Here is a 10,736-nt window from a genome sequence, read left to right as displayed (position 1 = left end):
AACAAGAGGTTCAGAGTTTGTCATAACTTTTCCAGTAAGCTACCTTGGTATTACGGCCCCCACCTGTTATTTCCCATTGGTGCTCACCCAGACAAGAGAAAAAGTGATATTACTTGGAGTCAGGGGAAATTAATGTGTTACTTGCAACAGCACTGAAGTGCAATGCATTCTATAAAAGGTAGCTTTAATTAAAACCTTTATTTCTTTAGTATATATTAAAAAAAAAATTCCACTTAAAAAAAAAAAAAAGAGAGAGAGAAGAAAGTTACCTTATCCTGTATTTTTCAGGCTTAGAGACTGTTTACAAGCTGAAGACAGCTTCTGTGTCAGTCTGCATTAGTAGGTCACAGGTTCTATGGCCAGGTAAAGGAAAGCACAAGCCTGATGCTAACCTCCTGAACTGGTTGCATGAAAAATAGCCTGGGTTTTGGCTACTTTCTCAGCCTGCTTTCTGAAGCAAGCATCATATTTTAAATCTATGTAATACTGATGACTCTGATTATCCTCTCTAATACACTCTCCTGCCTTGACTTCTTTTATGAAAGCTGAGGAAGAGTATTTAAAAATAGTTAAAAGGCTTCTGTGTGTATTAAATGCCATCTTGACCCAGGCTTTCTAGGCATTTTTAAATAACTTGTAGGTAGCTGCAGTCCTTCCTGCTTTAAATTTTCCTGGATAGCTAATGCTTTTTCTCCTAGACTTTCTTAATGTACAAACAAAAGCTTCAGAGAAGACCTTTTGCAATATTTTTACTTTTTTTTTTTTTTTTTTTTTTAAACAGGGAAATGGTTAGAAATTGGTGTATTTTTCCTTTCTCTCACAGGCCAGGTAGTGTTTATAGAGGAAGCTATGAATTAAAAGTGATTCAATAAATATTTATCCCAAGATTCCTAAGATATTATTTTATTATACTCTGTTCCCTGAATAAAAGTATAAAGGAAATATCAGTATTGCTCCATTCTGCCAACTTTGCCTGCTGCCTCGAGTGGTCCTTCATTTCAGCAGTATAGGTTGCAAAGTCTGTCCACCTACCTGCTCCCAAGGGTAACCTACCCATTGTAGGAGGTAGCCTAACTTCAGCTGAACAGCTCTCTTTTTGAGAAGTAAGGCTTATTCAACACTTGTGTCAGAAATGTTTTAGTAAAGTTAAAGTGCTTTTACTTTTTTTTTCTTTCAATGACATAGAAATCCTAAGTTTAAGATTATTTTACTTTGACTCTTACAGATTAAACCTCACAAATCCTTACTGAGAAATCACTTCACTCAAAGTTCCTATTGGGCCATGTTGTGATCTTGCCCCTACTGCATTAGTAGTATTCAGTTTATTCCAAAGAGGAACTTCTTGTTGATGTACGTGGCATACATTATTTAAGGTTTTACTTGAGGAAGGCTACAGAAATATCACTGCATATTTTGAAATTTGTTATCTTATACTTTTACAGTAATGTTTAGGTGTCTCACTTTAATGAACAAAACAAAAAGTTCTTGCCTGCAAAATCCACAGCACAATTGGCTGATTTCACCAATTTAACCCCTCCTTCACCATTGGCAGGAGTTGGGATCTAACCTGAGATTTGTGGATGTACTAGTTTGTTCACTCCCTGCAAGCATTTGTTCATTTATTGCCATGCAGATAATACATCACATTTCACAGCACAGCAAGTTTAATCAGGAGATGTCATCATTAATTTGTACTGATATGCACTGATGGACAGGGTTTTCCAGGAGCATGAATAGATGTTTATCAAACGATCATCAATTCTGAAGAAGAAATGGTGCTATCCCCTTGTTGTTTTACAGCATCTGCTTTATCATCTGCTCACAGGAGCATCTTCTTTTTTTTTTTTTTCTCTCCTTCTCTGGGTTTCCCTTTGTAGTTGTCACAGCTTCATTTATTTCTGCTGTTTTCTAATTCCTTAAGGATAAATGTCTGAACAGTGTGCTTGATTTATTGAACCATGTTGTGAGACTGAAATAGTTAACAATGGCAAGACGAGACTAAATACTGCAATCTGTATTTGATTTCTGGTGCTTTCCTGTTATTTACAAAGTGTTTCTTTGTGTATTATAAATAATTTACAATTCAAAGTGCTGGAAAGCCAAAGTCAAGTTTATTTCATTTGCTAATGTTTCCACAATGTAATGCAAAGTATAAAAACTCTTGTAGCTCTATAGCTTAACAAAATGTCTGTTAGGTAAGCACAAAAAAATAGGAGAAAAAGAAAGGATTCTTATAATAGTAGGTTAAGTAGTATTGTTAGTTGTGCAGTCCTGCAGTCCCTGCTGAGGCAAAATTCTGAATTTAAGGACACCAAGGTTAAACCTTTAACATGCAAAATTTGTTATCTCTCGAGTTCATTGTGTCATTGCTTTGTGGAGTTGTGAAGAGGGAATAACTCTGAAAGATAATCTTGGAGAATAATTACAACTTTAATGAAATAGTAACCACAAATACAGGAAAAAAAGGTCACGGAAATCAAAATTTTGTAACTGATATAACAGTAACTATGCATTATGCATATGCAGCTATGCTCATCCACTTTCAGCTCCTTGTGTTCCTGTTAGCTTCACTGGTTAGTCTATACTAGTCGAAAGGATCTGATAGAAGCAGTGAATAGTTGAACACTTTCAGTACTTTACAAAATAAGCACTACAATGCATTTCATTGTTTTTGAAGGAAAATGCTCCAAATCTTACTGCTATATAGCGAGGCAGGAAGAAAAAGAAAGAAGCTGTTAATCTTGGGGCAAGGGGAAAAGGGGAGCCTAAAAGATTTAACCTAATATGTGCATAGGAATTATCCCATGTCAAGATAAGTGACCTCATCAGAAGACTTGCCAAAAGAGGTCAAGCTCCACTTCCGGCTTTTTGGTAAAAAGATGGATACCAGTTCTGTCCCATGCATACACACCAAATTAATCACTTTAATGGATAGTAAAGTTCAGCTGAAATAAGATGTGAAATATATCTGTGTCTGTTATATAATTTTTAAACTTATGTGTAACTTTTGTATTACAGTGTCAAATATTGACATAATCAAATACCTGCAGAATTTTTGCGGGTAGATAAAGTGTAGTTAAAGATCTCTCTATATTAAGTTTATTCTAACAAAATAATCTTAGCACTGATACTGGGTAATCAGTCAGATGTATTTATTATCCATCAGTTATACACTGTCTTCTCATGCTGAATAACCACTTTTTACTTTACCCACAAAAGCTGATGTAAAGAATCAGTATGTTCATTGTTAAAATCAGCCTGCAACGTTTAATGTAGCCTAACAGCTTCATGCAGCAGCATCAAGGAGGAAGGGGAAAAGAATCAATGCCCAGAAGGAATTTTAGGAAATAGATCATCAGATTGACATTTTGGCACTGGGGATAGCTCTCTAGCTGAGGTGAATAGGAGTAGTTGCCTCCGAGTCAGCAGAGTTATTTATTACCAGCTGAAAGGCTAGCTCCAAAGCAGTGGTGCCCCGGCCCCGTGAGAGGACGTGTGCTACTCTTGGTGAATACAAATGGGATGAGCCTTTTAAACAGACCAGAGTGGAGGTTTAGTGTGTGTGTGCCATTTGGCACACGGTCTGTTTTCTGAAGACTGAAAATTTGCAAATTTGGAGAAAGAATTAAACTAGAGTAGTAAGGAGGTTGGGGGTAGATAGGGACCAGATTATTTATTTTTTGTTTTTTTTAAAAAAAAAACAAAAAAAAAAACAACAACTTTACGAACAAGGTTGACTGGTAAGTCAACCCTTTAATCAATTGGGATAGAGCTAAAGGCACTTGCATGGTGAGAGATGGCCTCAAACCATTTCTACCTGGAAGGACCTCTACACTCATCCTCTGACTTTCTAGCAGAAGTCTCTTAAGCAAGGCCAGTTATACTGGTGGATGGTACCTTGCTCTTTCCAAGATGCATTTTAAATATAGTTTGGAGCAAGCCTAGAGTGTGTTCTTGGGAAGAAATTAGTAAATGAAATGCTGTTATTTTAGGGAATAAAAGCCTCAGAGTGAATTGATGGGTCTCATGGGAGTATTCTAATGGGCACCAGAGGAGTGAGGAGGTTGTTCATATGCACCAAGATAAGCAAATCTATGTACCAGGCCCCAGCCTCACCTCACAGACCCTCCTCTCCCTTGCCACCAGGTGTGTCAACTAAGAGGTGTCTGAAGGGAGCAAAGAAACCACTACATTTATGCTGCAGCAGCTCAACTGCTGATAAAATACCCTGGTAAATAGAATAATGTTCTTAAATAGTTTATTTAATAGGAAAATTCAAAGTTTTCTAAAGTGTATTTGATACCATTGTCTTTTTAATGTTTTAGCTTAATAAAAGGAGTCCCAGTATGTGAAGTGGGGAGGTACTGCTTCTGAGAAACTTAGTTTCTTCAGGTTTGTGAGTACTTGTTTGTCAACGTTTTGCAAGGAATTTGCAGATTACTGAGCCTGGTTCTTTTTCTAGCTGACAGTATTCACCAAAAGAATAGTATTTATAGAAGCATAAGTATGGAGAGATATAGAAGTGTATTTCTGAACTGAAAACTTCTATAAATGAAGCAGTTGTAGATGTAACACCTAATTAAGAGGTGCAGTTTCAGTGAATAGAACTATGTGACTCATCTTTAAATCCATTTTTTCCTTCCTTTAAAATAATCTTTACTGTTCTGATTTTGCCTTCATAAATAAGAATGAAAATCTTTCACCTTAATAATAATAAAGTGAGGAAAAAAAAAAAAAAGAAAAAAGAAAAAGAGGGAAAGAAAATGCTAAAGCTCCTTGAGCTACTTATCCATATTTTGAATTAAAGTTAGAAGTGCAGGGAACTTTAATGATATTGTTATACTCCCCCCATCCCCCAACTCTCATCTCTTCTAACATTCAAATCCGCTATTTCTTCTAGATTGGGTTTGGCAGTCCCACACAATATGAAGGCGTGTGAGAGAGAGAATCAGTCTGCTAGCGTACTATATTGGACCCAATTTCTTACTCATCTCATGGCACTACAACTTCTTTATCTGCAGGCATGCCAACTGATAGAGCAAATGACAGATGAAGCAGTCACTTGCAACAGTTTGACTACATAATCTGGGATACTTTTTCCCCATTATTAAATGCCCTTTGTACTTGAGGCGGGGGGGGGGAAGAAAAGGAGGGAAGGGGGGAACGGGGAACCTTGTATAAACAGTCACATTTCCAAAGGCACCCAAGTGAGTTGGCATCCAAATCTCAAATTCCTTTATGCCATCGTGAGGGAGTTCCAAATATCTTTTTCTTCTCCTAAATGCATAGAAATTACTAGGGTGAAAGCTATCAGTAATTGAATTGTTAGAATGATGTTCTCAGTTTTTGACAGTATTTTGTCTAGTTTCACCATGAGAATTAGACTGCAGTGTGAGAAATACATACTATGTTTGAACAGGAAATGGGACTGTAGTTCAATCTTTTCTTGTCTTGAATTCTTTCGTACGTATTTGGTAGATTTCACCATTAACATTTTTAAGATTTTTGATCTTCTAAAAAAAATTGCTTACTGCGAAGCTTTCGTGTCTTTCATTTTCATTTTTATTACTAATGTAGATCACTTTAATGGAGTTTTAGTGAAATATTCAGGCATCTAAGAATCACAAAATACTGTGATTCTTGAAGACCCGCAAAGGTCCATATCTGAATTTAGATTGGACTTCAACCAGTTGTGTTTAAAATATTTTTAAGGATGGGGATGGTGCTATGCCTCTAATTTGTATGATTGCCTTCATTAGGGAGATTTCTTCCTAGTATCTAATTGTAAATTCCCTACCTGCAAACTATGAACCTTGCTTCTTCCTTAATCCATGGGCTCTTCTTTCAACCATGGCTTTCTATGCTTGACCTTTCACGCATTGCTATGAATGATTTTTGTACTTTGAGTTGACTGCTATTGTCAACTAATTCTTTTGGGCCATTTGTCTTTCATGGTCACCTCTCAAGATTTTTGACTATCAGATTCTTGAACGCAGTCTTCAGGAGAGTAGCCTTCGGTTTGATCACTTTTCTACTACTTGACTTCCTCTTGCCTCTCAGAATCTTAAAATCTACTGTTTGATTGACAGTTTTACCAAGGTTACCCTTAACTCCCACAGTTCTCCATTCTTTCTTATATATAAATAGCAGCTATCTCAAGTAGGCTTACTGTCCATGCATCTCCGCAGCATGCAAAAAATTGTCCTTGATGTACTACATAAATTGTCTTGTTTCTCTATATTCAAACATGTTCCCTTTCCAACAGATATCACTGTGATTCAAATTCCACTTAAGAAATTGGGCCTGCAGTTATGAGGTTTCTTCAAGGTATTTCAAAAAAAACTTTATCCATTTCCACTTCTTGATCAAATGGTATGTCATCCATCTATTTCAGTTCACCAGCCGTGAAATCATTTTCTTTCATGTCCCCTCAAAGCATAATCTGTGACAATGTTACACCAGTTTTGAGTGTGCATATGATCAATGACAATATGACATTATAGGAAACAGAATATGGCATTGCAGTGAGAGTTTTGCACCAGGTTAGGCTATTATCTCTAGTCTCCAAATTATACTAGGCAAATAAAACTTTTGTGTTTTGTAAGGTATAACTATTACGTCTTGAAAAATAATGTCCTGTCTTATGAAAATATAAATTATGTAGATATTCTTCTGATCTATTGGAATTCTTTCTTTATTCTCACAGTGCAATAAAATCAAAATACATCAGTTGGGTTTCAAAACTCAACAGCAGACCAAAATGTCATTTGTGTCTTGAAGAAACTAACATATTTTCATACAGAAGTTCACAGGAGAATAACTGAATTTTGAAGAAACCAACAAATGGCAGCTTCAGAAATCTGTGTTAATATTCCTCTTATCCATTCTATTGCTCAACGCTTTCACCCTTGCAATTGCTGAACATCTAGCAAAAACTAGTGGTCTCTTGGAGTAGCAAAAAGGTAGAGTTATTCAGTTATATTTCAAAGGCTGGCAGCAGTCTAAGGGCAGGAGTTGACTGCAATTCTTAACAAGTGTAAGCTTCACTTTTGAGCCTCTAAATAAACAGACATTATAGATGACATTTCCAATGGATTCTTGAACTCTGGAAGAAGTCCTGACATGGCAATATTCTTATCATTTGTCTGCACTGAGTGGAAAATTCTGCTGCTTTTTCAGAAAACTCCCTTTTGTTCAGGTTGTTTTCTCTCCTCAATATTTCAGATAAAACATTAAATATATCTTCAGCCTGTTAAAATTGCTAGCTATGGAAATGGTAGTTTGGTAGATGATTTTAAAAGTGCATTTAAGTGTTTTAATGCTTTCATTGATAACAGTGGTCTAACTCCACACAAGGTTTAAAATGTTTTCAGGTATTCTGCTGTGATGTGGTTTCTCTTTCAGATAAATTTCATGACCCATTTCATTCAATTTTTTCTAAGTAATCAGAAGGTACTCAGCTACTATAGATAAAAATAGCAGTAATTCTTTCTTCCCCTTCAGTAGAGGAAATAGCTCAATTAGCTATTTTTATTTGCTTACTTGTATGAATGAGGGAGTAGTTGCTATCGATGCAGAAGTGAGATCCATTGAAGACAGTGAGTATAGTGAACTTCATCATCATCAAAAGATGCTCCTCTATTAACCTCTCCAGAAGAATTTCAAAGTCCAGGGATTTATGGTTTGGTGAACTGTTACTAAATTTAATTTTATCTCTAATTACACAGTTTCAAAGAACTCTTTGATGGCTTTGTTTGGAAATAATTTTCCTCACATTTCATTGGGTGGGGAGAACAAACTACCACTTTTTTTATCCTTTCATTTCCATGGATCAGGTGCAAAGGATGAATAGGGGCACATGTTGAACAGATGAGCAAAGGAGCTAGGTTCTGTTGAACAGATTAAATGGAGTTATTAGGTGTGGGTAGGAGAGATGGGTTAAATTCATCTAGCATCAATCAAATGAAGGAAAAAAAGTTAATCGTTAGGCTAATTTAATGTTCTTACCTAAATGCTATGTTTTCAACCTGCCTTTTCTAGCTCTTTAGAATTAATGACCTATCCCAACCTGATTAACTGGAATTCCTGCTGGATCAATCAGAAATACAGGAAATGTCAAGAAATGTCAGAGCATAAGAAAGGCTTTAATCTTCTGGAAGCTGATTCAACACTGATGGTAACAAAACTTGAAGAGAAACCCATCCTAAGATGCACAAGAATCTTTGGGAAGGACTTCTATGTTGATTCGAAGCCCATGTCGTTAAAAATTAAGCAAATTACCAAAACAATAAGGCAGTGATCAGAGAGAAAAGTGAGGCTTAGATTTTGTAAGCGTAGGGACAAGCTATTCCATTCTTCTTGTCCTTCAATAGCTGCTTGTTTGGCATACTGTCTGGAACCCTTTAATTCAAAAACATCTGGCAATAAAACTTAGAAATTACCTTTCGTGTTCTCATCACTTTCAGTCTGTCAGTCTTTGAGCACTCTGTTTCCTTGTCTTTCCAAGAATAAATCTAAGGCTTTTTGAAATTTTTTGCAAAAGTTCATGGAATTGGATTTCACTTCTGTGTAGCAACACAGATATTTAATCACTGCAAATGAATTCCAGGTGTTGTAGTTTTCACTGCTCAAGCTAAGAATTTTGCTCTGAAATAAGTGCATGTCAGTGACTGGTTAGTATATTGTTTCTGTTCTTATGTGATTTTATTTCATTAAAGATGTCTGTTTTCTTCATACTAAACTATCTTAATTGTTTACAGATTGGTAAAATGAGATGTGCTTTGTCCTTCTTTGAAAAATTGTAGGGACAGATCAAGGGTTAATGGCTTTAAACTGAAGGAGTATAGGTTTAGACTAGATATTAAGAGGAGATTTTTTTTATTCAGAGAGTAATGAGGCACTGGAAGCATGTTGCCCAGAGAAGCTATGGATGGCTCATCCCTGGAATCATTCAAGGTCAGACTGGATGGGGCCCTGGGCAGAGTGGTCTAGGATTTGGTAGCCCTGCCCATGGCAGAAGAATTGGAACTAGATGATCTTTAAGGTCCCATTCAACTTAAGCCATTCTATAATTTAATTTCATCTGCATATGAAGACTTACAGTTTCAAATAAGTCAAAATAGTCTGAGAACATAAATCTGTAAAAAGTGCATTTTGAACTTAAAAAATGATCTTACCTAATATTCTCAGGCTTTAATAATGTCTGAAATTTCTTAAATTTCACACTACTTTAAAATGATAGTACTACATTGTTGTTATCTAAACAAGCAGGCAGCCATTTGTTCACTTCCCCACGCAGTGGATGGGAGGAGAAATTGGTGGGGAGAGGGAAGGAATAGAGCCAGTGGGTTTAGGTAAAGACAGAAAATGAAGAGAGTTTAAAAAAAAAAAAAAAAAATAGTTTGTACAAATACATAGTTATGTGTCTGTATATATATTTATATAGTCTCACTACCTGCCAGCTGACTCCCAGTAATACCCAGCTTACCCAGCTAATCTCTGAGCAGCAGCTACCTCCCTTAGCCAACAATCCACAGTTTTATGGCCTTTCACATGATGTCACAAGGTATGGATTATCCCCTTGGCCAATCCAGGCCATCTGGCCTGGCTCCACCTCCACCCAGCACCCCATGCCCCCTCTATAGTCCCCCTGCCACAAGAAAGCAAAAGATCCTCAGTGCTACTAAGTAACAACAGTCATCCTGAGAATTATCTGCTACTTATTTCATCTCTTTTGTTTCAGAATCAGCTGCAGATTCTTTCTTTTTCCGCAAGTGAACTTTTAAGAATTGTGTTGATTAGCTTGTTTATTATGTGATAATATAATTGTCAGTATTGTTTTTGCTCTGAATTTTAGGAGTTTTCTTTGGTCCCTGGAAGAGGGCTAAGCCCTATAGTGCAGTCCAGATGTTGTCTTGACTTTTTGTACACTATTTTTTCTATAAGAGAAGGCAAAGACTGAAAAGGGAACGGTGCTCTGAAGTAACTGATGGACTTCTGCCAGTTAATAGGTTGAGAATCTGTTGAATTTAATTCTTTTCTGTATAATTTTTATTTATTTTCTAGATAGACATTACAATTTTACCAACGTAAGAGCATCTTAGCTCACTACAGATTAGGTAACTAACTGCAGTCCATGATGATATTCTCAGACAATGTGGAAGGAAAGTATTGTATGGCTTCTTTGTGGTGATCAAGTTCATCTGTGATGTATTTGGCCCAATGTTTGAGGCAGTGAGGAGAAATGAGCCTGACCAAATTACAGTCAATAATCTGGGAAGGATGGGGATGGTCCTTTAGAAACAAAGATCTTTGGTTCTGGCCTAAACTTCTGTCAGGTCAGGATGATAAATGGGAGTACTTAGGTAGTGAGTAAAATAAAAACAGTGCACTGCTCATTATTTGTTTCTTGAGATATTTGTGCTAGTTAACTTCTGGGTGGGTTCGTTTTGTTTTGGAGGGGTGTGTGTGTGTTTGTGGTTTGGGCTTTTTCTTTTGTTGTTGTTTAATTTTTCAGCAAATCATAAAAGCAGCTTTTCTCTCACTGAACAATTAGAAGTTCAACTGGACACATCATGGGTTCTGGGAGAGGACAGAAACAGAGGCCATGAGAGCAGTAGTGACTGTCACTGTCTTAATAATAGAGATATGCTCAAGCATGTGGTGTTTGCTAATGCATCTTCTGGCATTGCAACAAAATGGGCTTAACAGTTCACCTTGCTTTTTGAGTAGCAAAT

General features: G+C 36.5%; 1 protein-coding gene across 1 annotated transcript in view; it reads left to right on the top strand.

Annotated features, from left to right (window-relative positions):
- The window catches only part of DGKB (diacylglycerol kinase beta), a 368,802-nt gene that overhangs the window by 330,719 nt on the left and 27,347 nt on the right, over nt 1-10,736 (top strand). The gene's annotated exons all lie outside the window — the stretch shown is intronic.

This window comes from Lagopus muta, chromosome 7 (genome assembly GCF_023343835.1).
Source record: "Lagopus muta isolate bLagMut1 chromosome 7, bLagMut1 primary, whole genome shotgun sequence".
NCBI classification, from domain to species: Eukaryota; Metazoa; Chordata; class Aves; order Galliformes; family Phasianidae; genus Lagopus; species Lagopus muta.
Note: the sequence above shows the minus strand (reverse complement) of the source record. Positions and strands in the feature narration are given on the sequence as shown.